General features: G+C 38.2%; 1 pseudogene; it reads left to right on the top strand.

Moving 5' to 3' along the window:
* Window positions 1-24,153, top strand: part of LOC100462593 (ribosome-binding protein 1-like) — a 43,136-nt pseudogene extending 18,983 nt beyond the window's left edge.
* Window positions 24,154-27,401: the final 3,248 nt, after the last annotated feature.

Here is a 27,401-nt window from a genome sequence, read left to right as displayed (position 1 = left end):
GGGTAAGATAAGGTACAAAGAAAATATTTACATTTAAATTGACATTTTATGCTTTTAATATTATGCAATAAAAAAGATAAGGCAACCCCCCAACAAGATCAACACAGAATATTCCCAATATTTCCAGACTGTTGAAAAAGGGGCCTTATAGATTCATTCTTTTATATGCAGGTTTATAAATTATGATTTTAAGAGGTGTCTTTATTTATTATTATTTATTTATTACCTCAAACTAGTTAGAAGAAAAGCAAAAATATCTATCCTAGAATCAAAAGGATTAAATATATTGTTGAAATAACATACAGTAAAGCTGCGTAGGAGGTAGCAATTTGATATAGTGAGACAGCTGGTGTCGTTCTAGACAAAATCAATAAAACCTTAGAATGTAGATATGTTCAGGAACTCCAAGACCAGCTTCAGATCCTGTGATTGTCCAGAACTCACAGGACCCAGCATACAGCATACCCATGGCTAGGATTTACTACAGCAAAAGGATGTAAAATAAATTCAACAAAGGAAAAATGTGTGGGGGGTGAATTCTGGAAGAAATCAGGCTCAGGCTTTGAATCCTATCCCAGTGGAGACACCAGGGTTGGTAGAAGTTCAAGAGGGACTTGGTGCCCAGGGTTTTTACCAGGAGCTGGTTACATAGGCATTGTCTGCCTGGCACATACCAGAATGCCAGGAATCCACGAGGAAAGTGTGTTCAGCAGAAACCATATGATTTGTTCGGTTAGGCATAGCGAGCCACTCCAATCTGTTCTGAGAGTAGCAGGAACTCCCCTGAAATCCAAGTTCCTGGACACCATCAGAGGGCCAACCTTGTAAGCAGGACATTTTAAGAATAAGCAGTTAGGCCTGGTAGGTTAACTTTTGTGATGGTTAATTTTATGTTAAGTCTACTGAGCCACAGGTGTGTAGATTAGAGTTCTTTTCTGTGTGTCTCTGTGAGGGTGTTTCCACAAGAAATTAGCATTTGAATTGGTGGACTCAGTAAATTAGATTGCCCTCCTCAATGGAGTGGGCGTCTTTCAACCAGTTCATGTCATGAATAGAACAAAAGGCAGAAGGGAGAATTCACTCCCTGTCTGCTTGCTGCTTGACTTGGAACTTCAGTCTTCTCTTGATCTTGGACTGGGATTTATATAATTGTCACCCTGGCTCTCAGGCCTTCCGATTCGGATTGGAACTACACCACCAATTTTCCTGGATCTCCAGTTTGCAGACAACAGATCATGGGACTATATATATCTTATTGGTTCTAGTTCTCGGGAGAACACTGACTAATACAATTCTTTTACATACAGTAGGGAAAGAAGTAATAGAACCTCAATAATTTGTAGGAGGCCAAACCTCAGCAGTGTCTTGATTCATTTTGGGTTTTCTATACTTAAAGAAATAATGATATCATAGAGATATTCCAGATTTGAGCATCCAAGCTATAACGTGCATTGAAAACATGATGAATGAAGAAGCCATGATGTTTTTGCAATGCGTGCTCTTTAGAAAAGAAGAAAGAAGACAAGTGTATGCTAAGGGCAAAGAAAAATATATTGAAAATTTCAAAAGGCCGGATACAGAGGCAATATAAGTAAGGCATTTACAAGGATTTGTGAGTAGCTAAAATATTCTGTTGTGATTCGTAACAAATTCTCCAGTTAATCAATTAAGCATACGTGCTAGGATCTAAATGAAATTTCTACTATCTGAGGAAGGCAGTGCTTCCATTTTCATTTATAATTCATGTCTCCAAATTTTCGAAATGCTTCTTACTGATGTCCCTTTGTGACATTTTCTCAAGCTCAAACTTTCTTTATTCCTAACATTGTGTTAGTTATATATCCCTGTAAATGAGCATGGCCAATTCGCTGGGAGACAAGGGCGTAAAGGTGCAAATCTGTTCATTTAGAAAAGCTTTAAATTTCCAATTCTGCTGAGAATTACACACGTAAGAAACAAAAACAAAAAAGTAATAGCCTTATATCATTTTGTTTTCTCAGTTTAGAAAAGCCTTTGATCTCCCACATGTATTTACAAGCATGTGAAATTAGAAACACCTTGGCTAAAATATACTGTGTGATGGATAGTTTCAGAATGCAGAACTTTGCATAGTTATTCTATAGTTGTTGCTGCTATTTTAAAATTTGGATGAAGCAACAAATTATTATCAAACAGTTATGTCTAAACTCTACATTATTTGATGAATTTTTTCAATTCAAATAAAAGTGCTTCTTATATTTCTGAGAGATGATTTCATATAATTGCATTTTAGGGGATGTTGTTTACTTTTCTCTGCTGAATGCTTAACGCGTAGACCTTTTACATTTGTTTCTCTCTAGGGCACATGCACAAAATGATAATGCATGTCCACAAGTTATTTGGCAGCTTGAGAGATAATATTTAAGTCCATTAAATGAAGAAATCATTCACCAAGACCCCGAGCCCAAATCTCACCATAAAAATAAGACTAACAGTTCATAAACTATGCTTCTGCATACAAACAATTAGATTCAAAATTTGAGGCCTTAATGCACATAATTAAATTATTATTTTTCGTTCTGCTTCACAACAGGAAGTTGTTATTGTGGGGAAAATGTGCCCGCATTAAAACTGCAAATTGATTTTCGATGAAATAAAGCTATCTGTAACCTAGAGAAAATTTGATGCCTTACTAAATACAGTGTTAAGCAGAAAATTGTAACACCTGTGATAAATACAATTAAAAAGACTGCCTTTAGAGATATAAGTTTGTTATTGTGCAATATGTGAACCTTGCATATCACTAGGGTTTTTTTTAAATGGTGAAGTAAAGACAAAATGAAAGGAATTATTCTTTAATAAAAAGCAATGTTCCTATTATAGAGTTACAGTGATGCAAATAATCCTTGAAACTTTTTGCACAAAAATCGTAGTCTCCTGGTTTCAGCTTTGACATTTAAAGAGACTGAAAGGTGACACCACATCCTCATAACATCAATCAATAAGTAAACGAACAAACAAACAAACAAATGTGAACAAGAATATAATCAACAACGCTTCTTGGGCCCATTGGGGAAATGATGTTGTAGAGCAAATCATCCTTCCACAGTCTGGGGAGAGGGATGAATCAAGAGAATCATAGCTGAGATTGCTGACCTGGAGCTGCTAGACTACAAACTCTCAGGAAGACTTGAATGATAATGAAGAATTACTGGAGCTGAACATGGAATAGTGTGGTGGAGAACAAAACTGGAGTCCAAAGTCTGAGGGAGGTCCTCACACTGTGGGTTCAACCACCAGGCATTCCATCATATTTTCACAGTAAAGCTCTAAGAAAGACACCTACTGGCTCTTGTCAGGGGAAGAGTAATCACTGTGAAATGTGCCCAGAGTTTTTTCTATAACAAAGGACTACTCTTCAGGGGAAAGGAATTTACAAGAATTCCTTTATCTCATCCGCAGGAACTCCAGCCCAACTCCTTCTCCATTAGCCTTAAGGTCTGGCATAGAGGTAAGTGGAATACACCACTGCAGGACCTTTTATGAAGGTTCGATCACTGAAAGGCTTGGATGGAATCATAAGATTACAGAGTGATAACTCTTTCCACGCCTTACTGCCACACCAATAGGGCTCAGAATAGCAATGGACTGCAGTGGAAAGAGCTGTCATTCTCAGATGCTTTATGAGGAGGAGGAGTTGGGAAAGCCCAACGTCAAAAGAGGAAACAAAAACAAAAACATGGCCAGGAGCAGTGGCTCACACCTATAATCCCAGCATTTTGGGAGGCCGAGGCAGGTGGATCACAAGGTCAGGAGATTGAGACCACCCTGGCTAACATGACGAAACCCCGTCTCTACTAAAAATACAAAAAATTAGCCAGGCATGATGGTGGGCACCTGTAGTCCCAGCTACTCAGGAGGCAGAGGCAGAAGAATGACGTGAACCTGGGAGGCAAAGCTTGCAGTGAGCTGAGATTGCACCACTGCACTCCAGCCTGGGTGACAGAGCGAGACTCTGTCTCAAAAAACAAACAAACAAACAAACAAACAAACAAAAAACACTAGAAGAATCTGAGTCCTCTGGCACATACTGCTATAGAATGTATTGAACTCAGCAAATTGACAGGAAAGATTAATATAAAAACTTGCATTAAATGCTATAGTCCATTCAACATCATAAGGCATGCAATAAAGGCAGAAGAAACTATTTGAAGAGGAAAAAAATCACTAGAACCAGGCTCAGACATAATGTGTTAGAATTATCAGACAGAGAAATTAACGTTGGTATGATTAATATATTAAGGGATCTAATGGAAAAAGAACCAATGGGTTATGAAAAGGGAACTCAAAAAATAAAACAAAAGGCAACACTAGGAATCAAACTCATTGTAACAAAGTTGGAGAATGCCTTTGATGGGTTCCTCTGAAGACTGGGCATGGACAAGGGAAAAATCAGTACACTTAAAATTTCTCAATGGAAACTTTTCAAACCAAAATGAAAAGAGTAAAAAAAAAAATTAAAAGAAAAAAACAACACAACATCCAAGAAAAGAAGAGCAACTTTAAAAAGTTTAATATACACATAATATGAATATTAGGAGAAGAAACAGAAGACAGAGCAGAAAAAAATATTTGAATCAATAGTGTTCAACAATTTTTCAAAATTAATAAGTCACACTGTCTTAGTCTGTTTTCACACTGCCATAAAGAACTGCCAGAGACTGGGTAATATATGAGGAAAATAGGTTTAATTGGTTCACAGTTCCACCTAGCTAGGAAGGCCTCAGGAAGCTTACAACCATGGCACAAGGGGAAGCAGGCATGTCTTACACTGTGTCAGGCAGGAGAGAGTGAGTGTGAAGGATGAACTGTCAAATACTTATAAAACCATCAGATCTCATGATAACTCACTCACTATCATGAGAACAGCATGTAAGAAACCATCCCCATGATCCAATCACCTGCTTCCCTTAAAACTTGAGGATCATAGGTCCCTCCCTGGACATGTGAGGATTACAACTGAGATAAAATTTGGGTGGGGACCAAGGGGGCAAACCATATGAAACACTAATATGGTTTGACTGTGTGTCCCCACCCAAATCTCATCTTGAATTCCCACATGTTGTGGGAGGGAGCCAGCAGGAAGTAACTGAATCATGAGGGCAGGTCTTTTTCATGCTGTTCTCATGATAGTGAATAAGTATCATGAGATTTAATAGTTTTATAAGGGGGAGTTTCCCTGCACAAGCTCTCTCTTTCCTGCTCCCATCCATGTAAGACATGACTTGCTTCTCTTTGTCTCCCGCCATGATTGTGAGGCTTCCCCACACAATTCCCAGCCACATGGAACTGTAAGTCCATTAAAACTTTTTTTCTATGTAAATTACTGAGTCTCATGTTTGTCTTTGTTAGTAGCATGAAAGATAACTAATATAGTAAATTGGCACCAGTACAGTGGGGCTCTGTGAAAAGATACCCAAAAATGTGGAAGCAACTTTGGAACTGGGTAATAGGCAGAGGTTAGGGCAGTTTGGAGGGCTCAGAAGACAGAAAAATGTCAAAAAGTTTGGAACTTCCTAGAGACTTGTTGAATGCCTTTGCCCAAAATGCTGATAATGATATGGACAATGAAATCCAGGCTGAGGTGGTCTCAGATGGACATAAGGAAGTTGTCGGGAACTGGAGCAAAGGTAACTCTTGTTATGTTTTAGCAAAGAAACTGGCAGCATTTAGCCCCTTCACTGGAGATGTGTGGAACTATGAACTTGAAAGAGATGATTTAGGATATCTGGCAGAAGAAATTTCTAAGCAGCAAAGCATTAAAGAGCTGACTCAGGTGCTGTTAAAGGCATTCAGTTTTAAAATGGAAACAGAGCATAAAAGTTCAGAAAAGTTGCAGCCTGACAATGCAATAGAAAGGAAAATCTCATTTCCTGAGGAGAAATTCAAGCCAGCTGCAGACATTTGCATAAGTAATGAGGAAGCAAATGTTAATTGCCCAGATGATGGGGAACATGTCTCCAGGGCATGTCAGAGATCTTTGTGGCAGCCCCTCACCTCACAGAACTGGAGATCTAGGAGGAAAAAATGGTTTTGTAGGCCCGGCCCAGGCCCCTGCCTGCTTTGTGCAGCCTAGGGACTTGGTGTCCCATGTCCCAGCCACTCTAGCCATGGCTAAAAAGAACCAATGTATAGCTTGGGACATGGCTTCAGAGAGTGCAAGTCCCAAGCCTTGGCAACTTCCATGTGGTGTTGAGCATGTAGGTGCACAGTCAAGAATTGAGGTGTGGGAACCTCTGTCTAGATTTCAGAGGATTAATGGCAATCCCTGGATGTCCAGGCAGAAGTTTGCTTCAGGGATGGAGCCCTCAAGGAGAACCTCTGCTAGGGCAATGTGGAAGGGAAAAGTGGTGTGTGAGCCCCCACATAGAATCCCCACTGGGATACGGCCTAGCAGAGCTGTAAGAAGAGGGTCACCATCCTCCAGACCGCAGAATAGTAGATCCACCAACAGCTTGCACTGTGCACCTGAAAAAGCCATAGACACTGAATGCCATCCCATGAAAGCAGCCAGGAGGGAGACTGTACCCTGCATAGCCACAGAGGTGGAGATGCCCAAGACCATGGAAACCCACCTCTTGCATCAGCATGACCCAGATGTGAGACATGGAGTCAAAGGAGATCATTTTGGAGCTTTATGATTTGACTGCCCTGCTGGATTTCAGACTTGCATGGGTCCTGTAGTCCCTTTCTTTTGGGCAAATTCTTCCATTTGGAATTGCTGTATCTATCCAATACCTGTACCCCCCATTGTATCTAGGAAGTAACTAACCTGCTTTTGATTTTACTGGCTCATAGATGAAAGGGACTTGCCTTTTCTTGGATGAGACTTTTGACTGTGGACTTTTGAGTTAATGTTGAAATGAGTGAAGACTTTGGGGGACTGCTGGGAAGTCATGGTTGGTTTTGAGATGTGAGGACATGAGATTTGGGAGCAGCCAGGAGTGGAATGTTATGGTTTGGCTGTGTCCCCACCCAAATCTCATCTTGAAGTCCCATGTGTTGTGGAAGGGACGCTGTGGGAGGTAATTGATTAATGGGGGCAGGTCTTTCCCATGTTGCTCTCATGATATTGAATAAGTCTCACAAGATCCGATGGTTTTATAAGAGGAGTTTCCCTGCACAAGCTCTCTTTTTGCCTGCTTGCATCCATGTAAGATGTGACTTCCTCTTCCTTGGCTTCTGCCATGATTGTGAGGTTTTCCCAGCCACATGGAACAGTAAGTCCATTGAAACTTTTTCCTGTATGAATTACCTCATCTTGGGTATGTCTTTATTACCAGCATGAAAATGGACTAATACAGACATCAAACCAGAGTTTAAAAGAAAAAAACTCAGAATAGACCAAGCTTGCTAAGAACAACAACAAAAATCTCTACGCCTAGAAATATTATTTTCAAACTGCAGAAAACAAAATACAGAAAAAGAGAAAATCTTGAAAGAAACCAGAAAGTTAGAGAAGCAAACACCTTAGCTATAGAAGAAAAAAGATATGAACTAGAATAAAATTATCCTCTGAAACCATTCAACCAGGAAGTGAATGAAATGAAATATTTGAAGCATTGAAAGAAAATAAAGCCACCAACATAAAAATTATATATCCACTGAAATAATCCTTCAAATATGAAGAAGAAACTTCATATTAGCTTCAAGATATAAAGAGATTAAAAGGCATCACTCCTGACCTCAAATAAGGAAAGAGCTGAGCGAACTGAAAATCGATGACTTCTCATATCCATCAGAAATCGAGGTCATAAGACAAACTGCCATTCCAAAGTCTGGAGAGACAGATGAACACAGAGAAGTATAGTGAAGATCTGCTTCCAGCAGTGAAGAAAAATATGCTAAAACCAATAAGTGATAGGAAAAAAGAATGATAATTGTGATGAATTATTGCCAACTGAATGTGGATTAGCTTGAGGTAAAAACTCTCTGAGGGTCTAGACTGAGGCCCCACAATTTCATGAGTTTTACCAAACGTAGTTCTCACAGCCTTACTCAATGAAGAATAGACAAAAATCCACTTGTGTTTTGGGCAGGAATGGGAGAAAAAAACATTCTGAAATACGCTCAGAGCATTCTCAATAACAGAAACCTTCTCTGTAGAGAAACTATTTTACCAGAACCTTATCTGAGTTGGAAGAACATCAATTAGGCAATTCCAATATCTTCTAGTATTGTATCTCACATAAGTGGAGAACAATTAAAAAAAAAACACTATAGTAAAATAAAACCTCTGTCACTTGCAGTTAGAGCAGACATTCAACTCAGACCAACTCCTAGTCCGAGGTACAGAAAGTATCACATTCAAACCCTAATGACCTGACACATTGTGTCTGGCTTTCAACACACACTGCAAAGCTGAAAGGCAAGAAAACACACAGGCTGGAGAGACAAGCAAGCATCAGAACCAGCATCAGGTATGGAAGAGACTCTGGAAATATTAGACCAGGAATTTAAAATAACTTAGAATAATATATTAAGGAGTCTAATGAAAAAGTCATCAATACACAAGAACATATGGGTAACGTGCATACAGATGGAAAATTTAAGAAACAAACAAAAGAAAATGCCAGATAACAAAAACACTGTAGTAGAGAAAAAGACTTTCTATAATGGACTCATTCTTAGACTGGACACAGCTGAGGAAAAATCACTGAGTCTGAACATATGTAATAGAAACTTCCCAAATTGAAATACAGAAACCAAAAAATTTAAAAATATACCAGAACACCCCAAACTGAGGGATAATTACAAAAGCTATAAATGCATATAATAGGAATAGTAGAAAAAGAATAAAGAAACAAAAGGAATATTTGAATTAATAATGACTGAGAATTTTTTAAAATAAATGACATACAATAAACCACAGATCCAGGAGGCACAGTGAAAACCATGCAGGGTGAAAAACCAAAAAGTCTTCATCTAGGCATATCATAGTCAAACTGCATGAAACAAAGGACAAAGAGAAAGTGTTGAAGGAAGTCACATGGGGAGAATGAGGCAGTTCCTCCATAGAAGAACAGGAATAAGAGTTATATATGACTTCCCATCTGAAACCACACAAGTCAGAAGAAAGTGAAGTGAAATACTAAAAATTGTTGAATGAGAAAAGAAAAAAACACAAAAAACCCAAGATGCCAATTTAGAATTCTCTACTGTTATTATTCTTCAAAAGTGAAGAAGAAATAAAAACTTTCTCAGAAAAGTAAAAATTCAGGGAATGTGTTATCAGTAGACATGCCTATCTCACCACATCTCTCCAACATTGTTCTCGAAGTCTCAGTGCATGCAATAAGAAAAACAGAGGGCATGAAAGTTATGCTAATTAGAAAGAAAACTTGTCTTTGTTCTCCGATGATCTAATTATGGTTATAATTATAATCATCTATCCAGAAAATCCCAAAGAATTCACAAAAAATTGCTAGAACTTATAAGTGATTATAGCAAGGTCATAGGATGCAAGGTTAATATGCAAAAGTTAATTGCTTTCAAATATAACAACAATGAATAATTGACATTTGAAATTAAAAGTACCATTTAATATAGCTCCAAAAATTAAATGCCTAGAATTAAATAAATAAAAATTTGTATAGAATCCATATGTATAAAACTACAATACTCTGATGAAAGAAAACAAAGAAATTCAGTTATGTGAGAGATACTGTTTGCTCATTGACAGGAACACTAAATATTATTAAGATGTCAACTCTTCTCAAGTTGATATATAGATTCTATGCCTTCCCACTCAGTATCTCAGCCAGTTGTTTTGTGGATATTGACACACTAATTGTTAAATTTATATGGGAAGTCACAAGACTCAGATTTGCCAATACAATACTGAAGAAGAACAAAGTTGAAAGACTGTCACCACCCTAATTCAAGACAAATTATAAAGCTACTGTAATTGAGTCATGTGGTACTGGTGAAAAATAGATTCATAAATAAATATAACAGAACACATAATACAAAAATGAAACCACACAAACCCAGTGAAGCAATCTTTGAAAAGGGAGGGAAGGTAATTTAATAGAAAAAATAATAGTCTTTTCAAAAAACAGTGTTGAAACAGCTGGATCTGTATATCCAAAATAATATAATCAGACACAAACCTTACACAACCTTACATCAAAATTAAGTCAAAAAAGACCATAGACCTAAATATATAATGCAAAACTGTAAATCTTATAGGAGAAAAAGTAAGTGAAAACATTCTACGTGACTTTGAACTAGGTGGGAGTTCTTAACAGCACAATCCAAAAAGAAAAATATAATAATAATAATATAGACTACAATACAATTAAAAACTTCTGCTCTGTGAAAATATTTAACTGTATACATTAATATACACATTTTGTGCTATGAGCACTTAGGAAATACTTGGTGTCATGAGCCCACCATTACTGGGCTCATCAAAAACTGAGAATAGTTTCATAACCCTAAAACTACCGTCATTCACTCATTCAATACTTCTCTGCCTTAGTCTCTGGAAACCACTGATCTTATTGTCTCTATAATTTTTATTTTTTCAGAATACCATATAATTGGTATATGGTACGTAGCCTTTTCAGATTTTTTTTTCACTTAATAATGTGCATTTACGATTCATCTACTAATTTTCAGGACTTGATAGCTCATTCCTTTTTATTGACGAATAATATTCCATCATATATTTGTAAGAAAATTGTTTATCCATTTCTCTCTCTCTTTTTTTTTTTAAAGACAGTGTCTTGTTCTGTCACCCAGGCTGGAGTGCAGTGGTGCAATCTTGGCTCACTGCAACCTCCACCTCTAGGGTTCAAGCAATTCTCATGCCTCATCTTCCTGAGTAGCTGGGCTTACAGACATGGGCCAGCATGCCTGGCTAATTTTTGTATTTTTTGTAGAGAGGGAGTTTTGCCATGTTGGCCAGGCTGGTCTTGAACTCTTAGCCTCAAGTGATCTGCCCATCTTGGCCTCCCAAAGTGCTGGGATTACAGGCGTGAGCCACTGTACCAGGCCCATTCATCTCTTGAAGACTATCTTGATTGCTTCGAAGTTTTGGCAATTATAAATAAAGCTACTGTAAAAATTCATATACAGGCTTGGGTGTGGAAATAGGTTTTGAAATCAGTTGGGTAAATATATGGGAGTTCAACTGCTGGATACCATGGTAAGACTATGTTTTTAATGTTTTTAGGTTTTAGGTTTAATGTTTTTAGAAACTCCCTGCCTTCCAAAGTGACTGTCCCATTCTGCATTTCCACCAGAAAAGAATTAGAGTTCCTATTGCCCTGAATTCTCCACAGCAGTTGGTAGTGTCAGTTGTTTTTTTTTTTTAGATTGTAGTCATTATAATAGATTGTAGGGGTTTCTCGTTATGGTTTTATTTTGCCTTTCCCTAATGACAAGTCATTTTAAGTTTCATCTTTATATTCATTCAGTCTATTTATAATTTTTCTTCATTATGTAATTGGGCTGTTTGATTTTAATTGTTAATATTTAAGACTTCTTGCATATTTTGATACAAATCCTTTCTCAAATGTGTGATTTGAAATTATTTTCTCCTTGTTTTTGCTTACTTTTTGATTCTCTTAATATTTTCTGGAAAAACATCTCAACAAGCATAGAAAGAAAAAACAAAACAAATAAAATCACCCTTTCTTCATTTGTAAGCTTAAATATAACTATATTGAAAAATTTCCTCTTTCTATAAAACAAAAATCTGATAAACTCATTCAAAATAAGAAACAAAAAAATGAATTTCAACTTGTTACTCTGCAAAGGTAAATTTGCATGTCAGCAGTGTCTAAAACATATTACAAATATTATTATTAAGAAAAAAATCCAATACAGAGTTGTTCCACTGAAAGAGAGCCTTCTTAGAAGCGGATCATGGGGTCAGGAGATTGAGATCATCCTGGCTAACATGGTGAAACCCCATCTCTACTAAAAAATACAAAAAATTAGCCGGGCACGGTGGCAGTCACCTGCAGTCCCAGCTACTCAGGAGGCTGAGGCAGGAAAATGGGGTGAACCCAGGAGGCAGAGCTTGCAGTGAGCTGAGATCACGCCACTGCACTCCAGCGTGGGTGACACAGCAAGACTGCATCTCAAAAAAAAAAAAGACCTAATCATACTTAACTTATGCATTGAATTAATTTATATCAAACAAATGCATATTTTACTTTCATTCTACTTGCAGGTGTCCACACATCATCATGTAAGGTAAGGGCATGGAAAATGAATAATAAAGAGGTCTTATTCACAGTGAAAAAGATATAGCTAGGTAACGTTAAAAGGACGTAGAAACCAATGGCTCTCATGACACCTGAATATTAGTACTCCTAATAAATTATGCAGGTCAAGATATCGCAGAGAAGACAAAAGCACCAAAGAAAGAAAAATCAGTTTTCAGTATGGAAATTCATGAAGGTTCACATTGCCCTATTATTAAAATCTAATAGTCAACCAGCAGAAAAATGGAGATGGCCAACCATGAATAGACAAGCAGTAGGAAGAAGACAAAGAGTTCTTAGGGAAAATTCATTGAGAGGTCTACCTGTGGCTATTATGAATTAATTAGTTGTGGGAAAATATTTCTGCTAAGACCTAAACATAATATTATATATATATATATACTAGAAGGCAGTGGGGACCTGCTGAAGCTTTTGGAGCCTTGAGGGACCAAGATCTTTGAGACCTGGGGAGAGATGAGGCTATATTTTGTAGCCATTTTCCCTGAGTATATTTTCTAATTCTGAGCATATAAATCCAGGCAAAACATATAGTTAGAGGTTCATCTTTCTGAAACAAAGAAACCAACTAAAATTTTGGCAGTCTAGGAGGCTTCACAGACAAATATAGTGATTTTGGAAGAGAAAGACAGAGAAATCAGTCCAATCATCAGTTGCTACTTGCCAAAATTTAAAACTGGATGGCATAGGATGATAAAAAGCAAAGCAGAAAAATCTAAAGAACACTGGAATTTATAGCAGTCTTGTGGTACTGGGGAAACAAATATCAGAGTTTGGGATGTACAGTAGTGGGGTTAAGGACTGGAAGCACTCCATGCTCTCAGTTGGAAAATTGAGGAAGCCACACAATAGCAGGAGTGGAGGCACAGGTGAAAAAAAGACAAAAAACAAAAACCTTTTACCAGAATTGCAGCACAACCTTAAATTAGTTCTATCTAGTCTAATCTTTCTACCAGGCAGAGGGCAAGTAAAGCATCTTTGGGGAAAGATGAGGGCCTCTTCAATTTGTAAACAATGTCTATCACTGTACAAATTGCATACAAGGGACATGACATTGTGAAAATTGTGGTTTAGCACGAGCAAAAGTCAGGATCTGGCTTGAGATACTGTAGATATGCGGAGAATTAGCCAAGGAAAGGAAGAGAGTGTCCTGAGGGAGGTAGGAATAATTTTATTGTAAAATGTTTCTAAATAGTTAAGCAGCTGTTAAATTAGTGCAAGTCAATAAAGAAGCCACAGAACTATACATAAAGTATGTCCTCATTATTCATGAATTTTATGTGTAAATCCACCCACTTGCTGAAATTGAGTTGTTACTCCAAGATCAATATTTTCAGTGCTTTTGAGGTCATTTGTGAACATGTGCAGAGGAGTGAAAAATTTGGAGCCATTCAATATGCACATTCTCAGCTGAGCCTGAACAAAGTGAACACTGTGTTCTTGTCTCAACTTTCATACTATAAACAAGCATCTATGCCAGGCGCAGCTGCTCACACCTGTAATCCCAACACTTTGGGAGGCCGAGGCAGGCAGATCATTTCAGGTCAGGAGTTTGAAACCAGCCTTGCCAACATGGTGAAACCCCGTTTCTACTAAAAAAAAAATGCAAAAAAATTAGCTGGGCATGGTGGTGGGCATCTGTAATCCCAGCTACTTGGGAGGCTGAGGCAGGAGAATTGCTTGAATCCAGGGGGTGAATGTTGCAGTGAGCCAAGACTGCGCCACTGCACTCCAGCCTGGGTGACAGAGGGAGACTCCATCTCAAAAATAAAAAATAAATAAGAATAATAAACAAACCAACAAGTGTCCGCTTCAAGTCCATTTAGTGTCACATTTTTAAATTTTTGTGCTTCTTCTTGGTCATTTTCCCATTTAAAATGTTCCTATGTATAGTGCTGAAGTGTTGTCTAATGTTCCTAAGTGCAAGAAGGCTGTGATGTGCCTTATGGAGAAAATTCCTGTGTTAGAAAACACTTCATTTAAGTATAACTCATAGGACTGTTGGCTGTAAGTCCAGTGTTAATGAATTATCAATATATATTAGATAAGGTGTCTGTAAACAGAAAAACACAAAGAGCAAGATAATATCTTGATTAGTTGATAAAAATGTAGTGACCAGAGGCTCACAGGAGCTCAATCCCAAATTTTCCCCAGGAGCATGACTGTGTTTTTGGAAGGCTGGGTTCAGTAGCAGTGAAGAGGCTGTGGGTAAGGTATGTAAGGCTGAGTAACACTCTGGAGAATTGAGTAGCCTGTGGCCCAAAGTGCAGCTGGTCCCCACATAATTTTAATTCAATGGCAACCACACTAAACCTATTTTTATCAAAATGGCTCAGAATCTACATTTGCATGTTGTCCAGGAAGATAGACCCTGTGCTCTGAATACACAGTCAATGTTTAATGACAGGAATATGTTCTAGGAAATATATCATTAAGCAATTTCATCATGGTGTGAACACCATGGAGTGTACTTACATAACCATAGATGCAAGAGCATGCAACACACGTAGGCTGTATCCTACAACCTATTGCTCCCAGGGTACAAACTAGTACAGCAATTGTAACACAATGCAAAGTAGTTGTGTGTCTAAACATACCTAATCATGGAAAAGGTACAGTAAAAGTATGTATCATAATCTTATGGGATCATCATCATGTATGTGACAAAATGTTGTCAGGCAGCACATGACTGTAATTGCTAGCAGGACTTTTAAATTTAAATGGTCACCAGGTGATGCGTTCAAAGAATAAAACATGTAGAAAGGAGAAGACAAAGGCAGTGAACAGAACGCCAGTCTATGGCTCATTCTAACAGTTGGGTGGAGGATCTCTTTAGCTAAGAACACTTGGGCTTACAGTTTGTTAAGAATAGAGAGCTTGAGGATCATGGCTGCAGAGCGTGTTTTGAACCACAAATAAGGAAAGCAATCTCACTAGAAGAGTAATGGCAGAAATGAGATTGTCATTAGTTAAAGATCAAATTAGTAATGAAAAGGGATGTACAGGGAGAGTTTAGAATTGTGGGGGCAGGGCCGGGCGCTGTAGTTCACGCCTGTAATCCCAGCACTTTGGGAGGCCGAAGCGGGCGGATCACGAGGTCAGGAGATCCAGACCACCCTGGCTAACACGGTGAAACCCCGTCTCTACTAAAAATACAAAAAAATTAGCCGGGCATGGTGGCGGGTGTCTGTAGCCCCAGCTACTCGAGAGGCTGAGGCAGGAGAATGGCGTGAACTCGGGAGGTGGAGCTTGCAGTGAGCCGAGATCGCACCACTGCAGTGTAGCCTGGGCAGCAGAGCAAGATGCCATCTCAAAAAAAGAATTGTGGGGGCAGTGCAGAGATATTTGAAAGGAAAGCATGGGAAAGATAATTTTACCTGGAAGCAGTGTTAAGAAAATACGTTTTCTCAAAATGAAAAGAAGGGAAAATATTTTTAGACAAAAAATATTAAGTAGAATGATATGGTACATTATTCCAGAGGTGGAAAAGAATTGAATTTCAAAAGCAAATTGCACTGCTATAGCAATGATTAAAGATTTTCCATTTCTACCAATGAGAAAGAGGGAAAAACGCATGCGGGATAAAAAGGAAATGGATAAAAAAAGAAAAAAAAAGATAAATGTAACAGAAATAAAAGAAATGAGATATTCTGTAAAACAATACAGAAATTTCAAGGTGGCTGTCAGTAACGTTCAGAATATTTATTTTTGAAAATATATTTGTAACAATCTACTAGGCATCTTATCATATGTTAGGCAGTGTGACTGGCTTGGAGAAAAAAGTTATTAAATGGATACTAGTCTTGGCTCTCAAGCTGCTTAAAGCACATTCGACAGAAATGTAAGAGATGTATATGTTCAAGGTGGTTTTGGAACAAAAGGGCTGGTGTTATAGTGAGCTGCCCTTAAACTAGCTTGGGGAAGGAGTCCAAAGAAGGTGAGTCTTAAAATGCATTCAGAAGAGAGAGAAATGAAGAAAAGGGCAAATAAAATTCTAGGCAGATGGTAGGCAGAGGCAAGGAAGTATGAGAAAGCAAGGATAAGTTGAGACATTGAAGAAGTTAAAAAAAAAAGTAGAATCCATGAGTGTCTAAAAAATGTCAGCTGGGAAGATAAGCTGAAGCCAGATAATGGCACTGGAGAGTGATATGATGGATTTTGTTTTTATTTTAGAAACATCATACAGATGGTAGATTGCAGAATGTCATTTATCTCCAGAATGACAAAGGAACCAGAGCCTTCACCCAAGAGTGGAGTGTGGAAGTAGGTTGGGGATATGAAGGCAGTGGAAAATATTTTGAACAGCTGCTAAAAGAAGAGTTATAATGAGTCAATCGGAGATGAGGAAAATCATTGGTATCTCTAAGACCCTGGCCAAAGTTGCTTAGCACGAAATTGTGGTGAAGCTAGTCATCACAATTATGGCAACAACAGCTTAGGCTGAGCAGCAAAATAATAAGAAAGATAAAATATTGTTAAATAATTGTGAGTGAGATATGTCTCTTGTTCTTTGTGGACAAAGAACAATGAAAGACATAAACTTAGGGCACAATTAAATTGGTAAACCTCTAATTCTATTATGGGTATGGGTGCAAAAATAAAACCTTGAGTGGACTCAGAACACAGGAGAGAAGAGAAGATGATGTGATGGGATAACTGTCTAACAAGTGCAGAATGAAATAAAAGGGAGAGAGATATGAAAGAATATATATCGGCCAGTTAAGAGAATCATAGAGTTCAAAAAACTCAGAGGTGGATTAATTCCTGGTAATAATAAGGCTTAGGGTGTAAGTCACTGATAGTCAATTAAGTATGCTGGAGTTGAAGGTCTAAAGAAATGAGTCAGAAAAGCTGGATAATTAAACTCAGAATGGGGGAGATAACTCAACAGTGCAATTATTGATTAGAACACCAGAGTGATGTCACCTATCACAAGCCCACATTGACAAATCTTTTTTCTTTTCTTTTTAAAATGAGAGGCTACTTGAAAAAGTGTTTAATGGATCAAAATTTGACTCAGTAAGAAAGTAATATGGCAGAACTTGGGGATAATTTTTGACTTTTGAGTTTTAGTAAGTTGGAGACATTGTAGATTTAGTGTGAAGTTTATTCTTTAAATTTTCTGCAGAGCAATTATTAAAAGTGTGAATGAAAGTAAAAGAAGGGCCTCCCCTCATTTTTCCCATTTGTGTGTTTTCTATTATATTAAATATTATTGGAACTATTTATAAGCTTTAAGTTTAAGGAACATCACCCATAGATTGTTGTCTGTTCAAAACTGAAATCTCATTTTCTGATGTGGACCATGGTGTACTAAATGCTCAATCAATGCTTGTGAAATAAATGAATTAGTCTTAGAATTAAACCCAGTAATATGGAATTAAATCTCTATTATTTTCTTTTCCAACCTTGTATTCATTGACAAATTGTTTATGTTATTTTCAGTTTTGATTCTTTACATGTAATATTGATTATATAATAACAAAACATAAGGCTATATTGGGAAGATAGTAAAATAAAATATTAAAGTGTCTCATAATTATAATTATTAAATAAGCTTACCTGAATTTAACACTTCTTTTGTTGTGATGTATAGTGTTAAGTAAGCTGTTTAGCGATAACTAAGATCTGATATTTTTAATGTGATAGGTTTCTCTTCCACACCAGTAATTGGTGATGCAAATCCTTTTGCAGTTTTAATCATAACCAATCTCTTTTTTGTTCATTGCCTTTAAAAAAGAAATATAATTTTCAAGTAGTAAGAGTACAAATTGTAAGCATGTGTCTCTTAAAATTTTTACATATATTTCTAGAACCATCACTGAGATTACAATATAGAACATTTTTATCTCCTCAGAAAAGTTTGCCCTGTGCTTTTCCAGCCAATGGCACCTCAGCCAGAATAGTATAACCCTGTAGTTACTTTTAATGCCTTTGAGATCCATCCCAGCTGTTAAATTTATCAGTAGTTTCTTCTTTTAAAATTGTTCTTTAGTATTATATTGTACAAATAACAGACCTTTAGGTATTCTATTGTTGATGGATATTTCAGTAGTTTCCCACAGTATTTGTTGTAAAGAATGAGCTTTCATCAGTCATTTTGTAAACATATTTACGAAGTAAGTAGAAAATATTTTAAACACAATGGTAATGAAATTAAGACAGGCTAAAAATTGAGTGTTCCATCTAAACTATGCCGAGAGTTAATTTATAGCCTTAAATGCAAATGTAAAAAAAAATCAAAGCCTAGAAGTAAATAAATACCTACCCAAAGAAACAAAAATCAACAATCAGGGCATTAAATCTACAAGAAGTAGTATTAATAGGGTTGCCAAATAAAACACAGGCTATTCTGGTCCAGTTGAATTTCAGATAAACATATATATTAGTGTAAGCAAGTGTCAAATATTGGAAGGGAATATACTGATACTAAAAAAAAAAAGGCATACCTGAATTCATATTTACCTGTGCATCCTGTTCTCTTTTGTTCCCCTGTCTTACATTCCTAAGTGGAAAACTGGTCACCATCGTAAGAATAATAATAATGAAATGAGAAACAAGTCTATAATAAAGGCATCAATAAAGATAAAAATTTGTTCTTTGAAAACACTAATAAAATTTATAACACCTGAGAATATCAGAGACAGCACACACAAAAGTACACAATATAAGACATAAAAAACAGAACATCACCATGGATATTAATGACATAGAAATTAGAAGAGAATACTATGGTCTACTTTATGCTCATAAATTCAAAATCTTAGATAAAATACGAAATTGCTAGAAAAAATTATAATAAGAAACAAAAAATATAAATGAAAAATTTGTATTTCCTTTTTTAACATAAAACATTAAAATTCAAACCATAATTAAATAACATTACTCAAAATGTAAAGCACAGATGAATCTTATTAAATATTTAAAACAGAAATAACACAAATCTTAGGCAAAACCTTTCATAAACTAGAAAAAAAAGACATTCTAATTTATTTTCTGAGGAAAAAGAGAACTTGATACTAAAATCAGACGTGAATACAAGAAAGAATATTTCTATTTCTGGCTCTTTTATGGACTTGGATAAAAACATTAAAAAAGCAAACAGAATCAATATATCAATGAAAAGAATACTGCATTATAATCAAGTTCATTTGGCTTTAGGGATTCTAGCTTAGCTGCAGGATATTAGTGTAACAAAACAAAGGGAAACAGGTGATACAAGTTTTTTGGTTTTTTTTTTAGACACAGTCTGTTGCCCAGGCTGGAGTGCAGTGGCGCCATCTAGGCTTGCTGTAACCTCCACCTCCCTGGTTCAAGGGATTCTCCTGCCTCAGCCTGCTGAGTAGCTGGGACTACAGAAGCCCGCCACCACACCCGGCTAATTTTTGTACTTTCAGAGACGGGGTTTCATCATGTTGGCCAGGCTGGTCTCCAACTCCTGACCTCACATGAGGTCTGCCTACCTCGGCCTCTCAAAGTGCTGGGATTACAGATGTGAGCCATCGCACCCCACCACAAGTGATATGGTTATCTCAATAGGTGTTAATAAAACTGTCTGCAAAACTAGGATGGTAGAAAGAAATATTTAATATACAAAAAAAAAAGAGTAAACACGTTATGTTAAAAATTTCAATATATTTCTGTTGAGAGCAAAATAATGTTCCTTACAATTATTGGACGGTCCTGAAAAATATAATAAGTCACAAAAAGTAGCACAACAGGATTGAAAATGAAACAATGGTATCCTATTACACAGAACATATATTTACCTATTGACAAAATAATCCGTACATAAATTTTAGACGAGTGACTTCATCCAATGTGCTTCCTGATGGGATTGGATAAAAACTATATAATATCACTTCATTTTTAGTGTTTCCAAATATTTTTCAGCTGCATCTAATCACAGACAAATCTAGAACATAGGGCATTCTACAGATAAACATTTCTGCATACTTTTCCAATGTCAGGAAAAAGGAAAAAAAACAGTTGGAGTAACCCATTTTAGACTTTTAAAAAAGCATAAAAATCATGGAAACCCAACGAAACGAATGAACCAATATTGAGTGTTGGCTAAAAAAAAACAGTCCTAAAACTTTTTTGGAACACATGAAGCTATATTAGGTGATGTAATTAATGCTAACATACTTAGGTGTAAAAGTCATCACGTGGCTAAGTAGGAGGAGATACTTGTTCTTAACAGTTTTTTGAGAATTCTTTCTAAACAATTTTGGCAAAAATAATTCTATCTTTCTACCTATCTACTCAGAGAACAAATATAGCAAAATATTACCTATCGATACCTTAGGAGAATTGAGCTTTTTTCCAACTTTTCTAAACATAATGTTTTAAGAACTCTTAAGAATTTTTATGTGATCATAACAAAAATAATAACAAAACATAAGGCTACATTGGGAAGATAGTAAAATATTAAAATAATTCAATGTTAAATATTAAATAATATTAAAGTAATTAAAATATGATCACATAAAAATTCTTTATGATTGTTATAGGGCATTTATGCCATAATGTTATCAAACATATGTGACCATGTTTTTTTTCCTGTGTCCTCTATTGACACAACTACCATATTAGTAGATTGACAAAAATCTATCAAGAGTTTTGTGCATAATTTAAACTAGCTCAAAAGATTTAAAATATTAGGGCCAATTTCCCAAAAGAAAAAGATTATATATAACATATAAAATATATAAGATAATATATAATAAAATATATGTAATGTTTATTATACACATATCAATTTATGTATATCAGGTCTATACATAAAAATCACATTTATATCGATATAGAAGTACAAAACAATAGAAAATATCTTAAACAATGCCATTTATAATAGTTTCAGAAACATCTTTCCAGGAACAGATATATAAAACATGGACAAGATTCCACTCAAAAAGCTATAAAAATATATGGCTAGAAACTAAATTAAACCTAATATACATATCAAATTTCATTGATTAAAAGGTTCAATATTATACACCACACCAAAGCAGATATACAGATGGAAAATAAACGTAGGAAAAGATGTTTCACATCACATCATATGGCATCAGGGATGTGGAAATTAAAGTAAAAATGAGATACCACTACGCACCTATTAGAAAGGCCGAAATCCAGAACACTGACCACACCAAGTTCTGATGAGGATATGGAGCAACAGGAACTTTCATTCAGTGCAGGTGGGAATACAAAATGGCATGACCTCTTTAGAAGACAATTTGGAAGTTTCTTATAAAACTAATGTTAACAAAAGACTATGAGGTTTGCAGAGGAAAAATAAAGAAGTGTTTTATTTTCTAATAATAATAATAAATCTGCTGATCAGAGAGATGCAGTCTCCAAAGTACAACAAAAGTGCACTCTGGAGATAAAGAGGGTGTCTGGCTTAAATAGGGAAAGTTCCTGCCCCAGCTCTCAATCAGGTTTGTATATGCAAATAAATGACTCAAATTCATTCAGTCCTGATTGGTTTGGAATTTTCCAACCCCAAACCAGAAGTCTGTTGGATGCCTTTCAGGAGGCTACTGGGAGGAGTTTTCTGCCATGTTATCTCAGCTCCAGACACAGGGTTACAGGAACCGTCTTAGCTCAGAGGTGCAAACAGGATATTCCTCTGGAGCTGCTCACTCCTGGGAATAATGGAAAAAATTAACTCATTGGCCACAGTGAGTAATCACCCTGTGCTCACTCACTGCAGCCAGTGTGTTCATTTTACTTCACACTAAACGTATTCTCACCATGCAATCCAGCAATCACACTCCTTGGTATCTACCCAAAGGAGCTGCAAACATTTATCTACACATAAACCTACACAGGATGTTTACAGCAGCTTTATTCATAATTGTCAAATGCTGGAAGCAATCAAGACGTCCTTCAGCAGACAAATGGATAAATAAACTGCAGTACATTCAAATGATAAAACGTTCCTCGGCATTTTAAAATAAGTAAGCTATCAAGCCATGAAAAGAAATGGGGGAAACTCAGATCCATGCTACTAAGTTAAAGAAGCCAATCTGAAAAGGATACATACTTTAAAATTCCAACTATATGACATTCTGGAAAAGGGAAAACTATGGAGACAGTAAAACAATCAGTGCTTGCCAGGAGTTAAGGGAAGGGAGAGATGAGTAAGTGGAGCACAGAAGAGTTTCAGGGCAGTGAAGCTACTTTGTACAATACTTTAATGATGGATATATCATTATAAGTTTGTCCAAACGTACAGAATGACTACAAGAGTGAAACCTACATAAACCATTGACTCTGCATGATAATGATGTTTCGGTGTGGATTCACATCAGCTGCAACAAATGTACCCCTCTGGTGGGGGATGTTGACGACGGGGAAAGTGTGCATATGTGGGGTCAGGAGGTATATGGGCAATTTCTTTAACTTGTCTCAATTTTGTTGTAAACCTAAAACTGCTCTTAAAAGTAAAATCTATTAAGACTCAATATTGTAAAGATGTTTGTTCTCCCAAAATTGATTTGTACATACAATGTCATTCTAAGAAAAGTCCAGTACTCTCTTTGTATGTGTAGAAACTGGAAACCGATTCTAAAATCTATCTGGAAATATAAAGGACTAAGAATAGTTAAGACATGCATGAAGAATACAGACAGAAAATTTAATCACTTGATAGTAAAACTTATTTTAAGCTGATAATTTAGTGTGCTGTTGATTCAAAAATAAACCAATAAAACCAAAGAAAGTCCAGAAATAAACGCCTCCATATAAGTATTCCATTTAGGACAAATGTGACAGTGTGGACCAGTAGTAACTAATGTGCTTTTCAATAAATTATGGTGGATTTTGGCACAACAGAATTACACTGAGTGGCTGTAGGAGCTAAAAGACAAAGGCCCCAGACTGCTGAAGCAGTCGCCAGCTCCTGCCGGCCCTCCTTGGACCCGGACTCTAAGTTGAGGGAGGCTGAGGAGACACCGAGCACGCTGCAGGCCGGGTGTGACCAGCACGGCAGCATCCTGGCGGAGATGGAGGGGATGCTGAGAGGACTGCAGAAGATCTTGGAGGAGGAGGAGCAGGTGTCGAGGGCCAAGGTGGGCACCACAGAGGAGGTACTCCAGAAGTCACTGGGCAGTGAAACATCTCAAAGAGATTGTAGAGAAGCTAAAAGGAGAACTTGAAAGTTCAGACCAGGTGAGGCAGCACATCTCGAATTTGGAGGCAGAGCTGGAGAAGCACATGGCAGCCCCCATCGCTGTGCCAGAACTATGCCATGGAAGTGGTGCTGCTGAGGCAACTTCTACTAGAATCTCAATCTCAGCTGGATGCAGCCAAGAGTGAAGCCCAGAAACAGAAGGATGTGCTCACCCTGCTCAGGCAGCAGTTGAGTGAAATGAAGAGCCATGTAGAGGATGGTGACATAGCAGGGTCCCCAGTTTCCTCCCCAGACTCACCCCCAAACCCCCTAGCCGAGCACAACCCCGTTCAGCTGAAGACGCAGCTGGAGCGGACAGAAGCCATCCTGGAGGACAAGCAAACACAGCTGCAGAAGCTCACGGCAGAGTTTGAGGCTCCTCAGGCCTCAGTGCGTTGGTTACAAGAAGAGTTGGAAAAGCTCAGTGCAGCCTGTATCCTGGAGTCTTCAGAAATGGAGGAGGCCGTGTAGCTGAAGGAGAGACTAGAAAAAGAGAAGAAGTTAACGAATGACCCGGGCCATGCCGCGACCAAACTACAGGAGCTTCTGAAAATGACCCAGGAGCAGCTGGCAGGGGAGAAGGACACAGTGAAGAAGCTGCAGGAACAGCTGGAAAAGACGGAGGACGGCAGCAGCTCAAAGGAGGGCACCTCTGTCTGAGTCTCCTCTGAGGAAAAAGAAGTTAGTGTTGGACTTACCAAAATGTGTACACATTTCTTACAAATAAACCAACCAACCTACACAGCGTTACCCAGGCCCAACTTTCAGTAACTCTAAGAGAAGCCATTAGAGACTTGAGAGTGTCTTGGAGCCACAGAAGTAGACCTTCCAGAGCTCCCATTTGTAAACGAACCTGTGTCACATTTGATAAACACGATCCTGGACACAGCCCTAGGCCACCACTGAGTGACACCAAAGCCCTCCTTGTCTCTGACAGCCCTTGCGGTGTGTGTGGGAGGCCAGGAGCTCTGGGGTCTGTCCGTTGATGCAATTGAAAGGTGACAGCGTGCAGGCAGCCCTTGCAGCCCTAGCTCGCTCTTGGTGCCTCCTCGGCCTTGGCGCCCATTCTAGATGCACTTGAGGAGCCCTTCAGCCCACCGCTGCACCGTGGGAGCCCTTCTCTGGGCTGGCTGAGGCTAGAGCCGGCTCCCTCGGCTTGCCGGGAGGTGTGGAGGGAGAGGCACAGGTGGGAACCGGGGCTGCGCAGGGCACTTGTGGGCCAGCTGGAGTTCCGGGTGGGCATAGGCTTGGTGGCCCTGCACTTAGAATGACCGGCCAGCCATGGGGCCCCAGGCAGTGAGGGGCTTAGCACCCGGGCCAGAAGCTGTGGAGGGTGCACCAGGTCCCCCAGCAGTGCTGACCCACTGGCACTGTGCTCGATTTCTTGCCAGGCTTTAGCTGCCTCCCCACGGGGCAGGGCTCAGGACCTGCAGCCCACCATGCCTGAGTCTCCCCCCACCACCATGGGCTCCTGCATGGCCTGAGCCTCCCTGATGAGTGCTGCCTCCTGTTCCACGGCTCTGGGTCCCATCAACTGCCCAAGGGCTGAGGAATGCAGGTGGAGGGCAGGGGACTGGCAGGCAGCTCCACCTGTGGCCCCCATGCAGGATCCAGTGGGTGAAGCCAGCTGGGCTCCTGAGTCTGGTGGGGACTTGGAAAACCTTTATGTCTAGCTAGGGGATTGTAAATACACCAATCAGCACTCTGTATCTAGCTCAAGGTTTGTAAACACACCAATCAGCACCCTGTGTCTAGCTCAGGGTTTGTGGATGCACCAATAGTCACTCTGTGTCTAGCTAATCTGGTGGGGACTTGGAGAATCTTTATGTCTAGCTAAGGGATTGTGAATACACCAGTCAGCTCTCTGTGTCTAGCTCAAGGTTTGTAAATGCACCAATCAGTGCTCTGTGTCTAGCTGATCTGGTGGGGACTTGGAGAACCTTTATGTCTAGCTAAGGGATTGTGAATACACCAATCAGCACTCTGTATCTAGCTCAAGGTTTGTAAATGCACCAATCAGCACTCTGTATCTAGCTAATCTAGCGGGGACATGGAGAACTTTTGTGTCTAGCTCAGGGATTGTAAACACACCAATCAGCACCCTATCAAAAAGGACCAATCAGCTCTCTGTAAAACAGACCAATCAGCTCTCTGTAAGATGGACCAATCAGCAGGATGTGGGTGTGGCCAGATAAGAGAATAAAAGCAGGCTGCCTGAGCCAGTAGTGGCAACCCGCTGTGGTCCCCTTCCAAGCTGTGGAAGCTTTGTTCTGTTGCTCTTTGCAATAAATCTTGCTGTTGCTCACTCTTTGGGTCCACACTGCCTTTGTGAGCTGTAACGCTCACCACGAAGGTCTGCAGTTTCACTTCTGAAGCCAGTGAGCCCACAAAACCACTGGAAGGAATGAATAACTCCAGACTTGCCACCTTAATAGCTGTAACGCTCACGGCGAAGGTCTGCAGCTTCACTCCTGAGCCAGTGAGACCATGAACCCACCAGAAGGAACAAACTCTGGACACGCTGCCTTTAAGAACTGTAACACTCACGGTGAGGGTAAGTGGCTTCATTCTTGAAGTCAGTGAGACCAAGAACCCACCAATTCTGGACACACAATTATTTTGTCTTTTTTCAGTGGGGTGGCATGGGAGGTGGGCGGGATAGGGCAGCAAGTTCTGGAAGGCTGTGGGGCTGACTGGAGGCCACAGCCCCTTACCCCTAGATATTGCCAACCAGAACTGACCTGCGATCTCCTGAGTGTTGATGCCATTAAAACCAACGTTGGTGACCCTGGAGGGAGGAGTACAATAGCAATACAGAAAAAAAAAAAAATGACAGTTGATCCCTTACGTAATATTTAACACAAAAATCAATTAAACCTGAATTAATAATCTAAATGTGAAAGATAAAACAATAAGAAACATAATATTGGAGTGTACCATCATAATTTTATTAAGTAAGGAGTTTTTTAACAGAGTTAAGCATAACAAAATAACCCACCAATTACAAAGAAAAGGAGTAATAAATAAGATTACATTATAATTAGAAACTTCTGTTAATCAAAATTCACCTTCTAGAGAGTGAAAAGGAGAATTATGGACTGAAAAAAATAGTGAACGTGAAACTAACAAAAAATTATATTCAGGGTTTAGAAATGGGCAAGAAATGTGAACAGAAACTTTGCAAAAATAACATACAAATGGTCAATGCCCAGTATCCTCATGCTTACTAAAAATATTAAAAATACAAATTAAAACCATAACTTAATGTCACTTTATATGCATCAGAATGTCAAAATGATCGACAGTACCAAATAGGCCAAGAATAGGAAGCAGCTGGAAGCCCATATATTGCTGGTGACTGTATAAATTGATATAAAACCACTTAGAAAAATCATTTGGCATTATTAATCGAAGTTGACTATAACACAGCAATTTCACTTATTTGTCTTAATTTTTTGAAAAAAACATTATGTATGTGTATTTCAAGAGATACATACAGAAATACTCACAGCTGCTTTAGTTCTAATAGTCCCAAGTGAAAATAATCTAAATGCCATCACCAATAAAATGTATCAATAAGCTGTGGAATATTCATTCAAAATTGTATACAGTATTTAAAAGGAACAGATTATTGCCATATGAAATGCCACAAATGAAAGGTACAAAAATAATATGAAGCAAAATAAAGTGGACAGAAATGAGTACATAGTGTATGATTTTATTTATGTAAAAATCCAAAAGAGCAATTATTAATGTGTTAGAATGATGCTCACATTGTGGAGAGGCCGGGGTAATGATCATCTCTGTGAATCTGCAGAAGAGCTAGTATGTTTTATTTCTCTACTAAGATGATAATCACATGTTGTTTTCACTTTGTAATCATTCACCTGTTTTCAGTTTGTACACTGTCCTTTATGAACATTTTAGTAGGGGATGAGAGGTCATTT

The sequence above is a fragment of the Pongo abelii genome, chromosome 6 (genome assembly GCF_028885655.2).
Source record: "Pongo abelii isolate AG06213 chromosome 6, NHGRI_mPonAbe1-v2.0_pri, whole genome shotgun sequence".
Classification (NCBI taxonomy): Eukaryota; Metazoa; Chordata; class Mammalia; order Primates; family Hominidae; genus Pongo; species Pongo abelii.
This window is presented reverse-complemented; position numbering and strand designations above follow the sequence as displayed.